This window comes from Loxodonta africana, chromosome 4 (genome assembly GCF_030014295.1).
Source record: "Loxodonta africana isolate mLoxAfr1 chromosome 4, mLoxAfr1.hap2, whole genome shotgun sequence".
NCBI lineage: Eukaryota > Metazoa > Chordata > Mammalia > Proboscidea > Elephantidae > Loxodonta > Loxodonta africana.
Window position 1 is genome coordinate 93,827,393 of NC_087345.1, and position 2,726 is coordinate 93,830,118.

The 2,726-nt window shown below is 42.5% G+C and overlaps 1 pseudogene; it reads right to left on the reverse strand.

Annotated features, from left to right (window-relative positions):
* Positions 1-1,203: 1,203 nt before the first annotated feature.
* Positions 1,204-2,726, reverse strand: LOC100662075 (olfactory receptor 8S1-like; annotated as a pseudogene).

Genomic DNA, 2,726 nt, shown 5'->3' on the forward strand with positions numbered 1-2,726 from the left:
TTATTGGACAATTGGGCAACTTAGAAAGGCGTCATGGTGGTGCAGTGGTTAGGTGCTGAGCTGCTAACTGAAAGGACAACGGTTTGAACCCACCAGCCACTCCTCAGAAGAAAGATGTGGCAGCCTGCTTGCATGAAGATTACAACACTGGAAATCCTATGTGGCCGTTCTACTCTGTCCTATAGGTCCACTATGAGTCAGAATCGATTCTTGCCAAAGGGTTTGGTTTTATTTGTTTGGGCATCTAAGGAAATGTAAGACTTCCACAAGGAAATAGTATGGCCCTAGGCACTTAGATAGGAACAGGAGCATCAAAGATTGGGAAGGATTCACAAAGGGAAGGCAGAGGCCACCAAATATGTCCTATTTTGCAATTCTGCCCAGAATCTAACCTTTATCTGCTTATTTGGAAATATTCCCACACATTCCTTTCATTCCAAGTTCCAGCTTTTAGCCCTATGTAAGAGTTCTGAAAACAACTTCAGTCCTTCAGCTCAAGACCCATAAAGTCACTGGTGGAGTGATTACCTGAGATGGACTCAGGTTCTGCATTGTCCTGGTATTTCTTTTCTTTTCTATCTTGCTTTCCTAAGAGTGTCCTTCTTCCAGAGGCTGTGGGCTTGCTTAAAACTGGGAAATGAGTACAACCAGGTCAGCTACGGTAGGAGTGGTCTTCTCCAAAGGCCTTAGTTCCCACATTAATCTCCATGTAACAGTAAACACCTGGGAAGATTTCATTCCTCTAATAGGTGACTCATTCATTTCTCTTCCTGTAACTCTAACCATAACTCATTACCCTGTGACCCTATGAACTCATTATGACTTTTCTCCTCAAAACATACTGGCACTTTTTTGTTTAGAAAAAGCATAGCTTTTAGCTCCTTTTCCAAATTTAACTACAAATAAGGGACAAGATAATTTACACCAAGCCAACCTTAATGCACACACACACACACACACATGTTCATGCTTAAATACACACACAATCACACATGTACCAACACAAAACACATATAAAAGAATTATTGGTGAACATGCTCATAACGGAAACCCTGGTGGTGTAATGGTTAAGTGCTACAGCTGCTAACCAAAGGGTTGGCAGTTCGAATCCAAGAGGCACTTCTTGGAAACTCTATGGGGCAGTTCTACTCTGTCTTATAGGGTCACTATGAGTTCAAATTGACTCGATGGCACTGGGCTTGGTTTTGGTGTGCTCATAACAAAATGTTATGGTTTGACATGAATATTTAATCTATGCTTTTGCCTGAGTGGGATTGAACTTGATTATCCACTCTATAACAGGTCTGTGATTCTTAGGTGTTTCTGATTTATTTTGCCAAATTTGATATGAGCATTCAGGAAGTTATGTTTAATGTCTCACCAGAAGTATTTCTGTCTGAACTCCCCATCATCCTTTCTCTTTATTCTGCTACTGAAAACATGGTAAATACTTTCCCAGTGTTCTTCTCACACCCGCCTTCACCTCCTTGTTCTTCAGGCTGTAGATGAGGGGGTTTAGCATGGGAGTGATCACACTGTACTGCACAGAGAAGACCAACTCAAGGGGTGAGCCTGAGGCTTGCATGAAATAGCGGAGAAATCCTGACCCATAGAAGAAGATCACTGCAGTGAGGTGGGAGGAGCACGTGGAGAACACCTTGTTTCTGGCAGAAGTGGAGGTGATACTAAGGATGGTGAAGATGATGTGAATGTAGGAGAAAAAGATTGAAAGGAAAGTTATCAGTCCATGTGGGATGGTGGAACAGAGCATGACAAGGAAGTTGGTGGAGACATCAGAGCAAGACAGAAGAAAGATAGAGGACAACTCACAGCTGTAGTGTGGGATGATGTAGGTATCACAGAAGTCCATTTTCATTGCCAGAGGGACATTGATTAGAAAGTCCAGGGCCCATGAGCCCCACAGAAGCTGCACACACCACTGTTTACTCATCATCTGGCCATAGAGCAGAGGGTGGCAGATGGCAGCATAATGGTCATAGGCCATCACTGAGAGAAGACAGATTTCAGTCCCTCCAGTGATAAGCACAAGGAATATTTGAACCAGGCAGGCCCTTACTGAGATAGTTTTCTTCTGAGACAGAAGGTTCTCCAGCATCTTGGGCAATGTGACTGAAGAGAAGCAGAGATCAATAAAAGAGAGGTGACTCAGGAAGAAGTACATGGGTGTGTGGAGGCGAGATCAGTTCTGATGACCAGCAGCATCATCAGGTTCCCCAGCATTGTCAGGAGGTAAATTCCCAGGAAAAGCACAAAGAGTAGAGCTTGTATCTTGGGGCCAGCAGACAGCCCAAGGAGGATGAACTTGGTGATGGTGCTGTGGTTCCGTGAGGCCATTTACAGAGTTTTATCCCTAAAAATGAGACAGAAAAACATGGCAGTGAGATTTCTATCATCTTCCAACCAATTTTCACACTACATTGATTTTTGTTTAATATCACAATCATTTAGAAAATATGGGCTAAATTTTGTGGCAGTCCCTCGGAACATAAAGATGGATAAGATATAATGCGTGTACTTAAAAAAAAAAAATGTAGTTCAAAACACAAGCAATTAAAATCAAAGTGTGATTAACTGTTATGGGAGCTCCAAGTGTGATTAAGAACGAGTCAGTAATGTCAGCACATTGAAGGTAGCTAAGATAATTTTTAAAGGGTCATTGACTCAACACCAAGGTGTTTGGATGATGTCCCAAAGGAGTCAGGGAA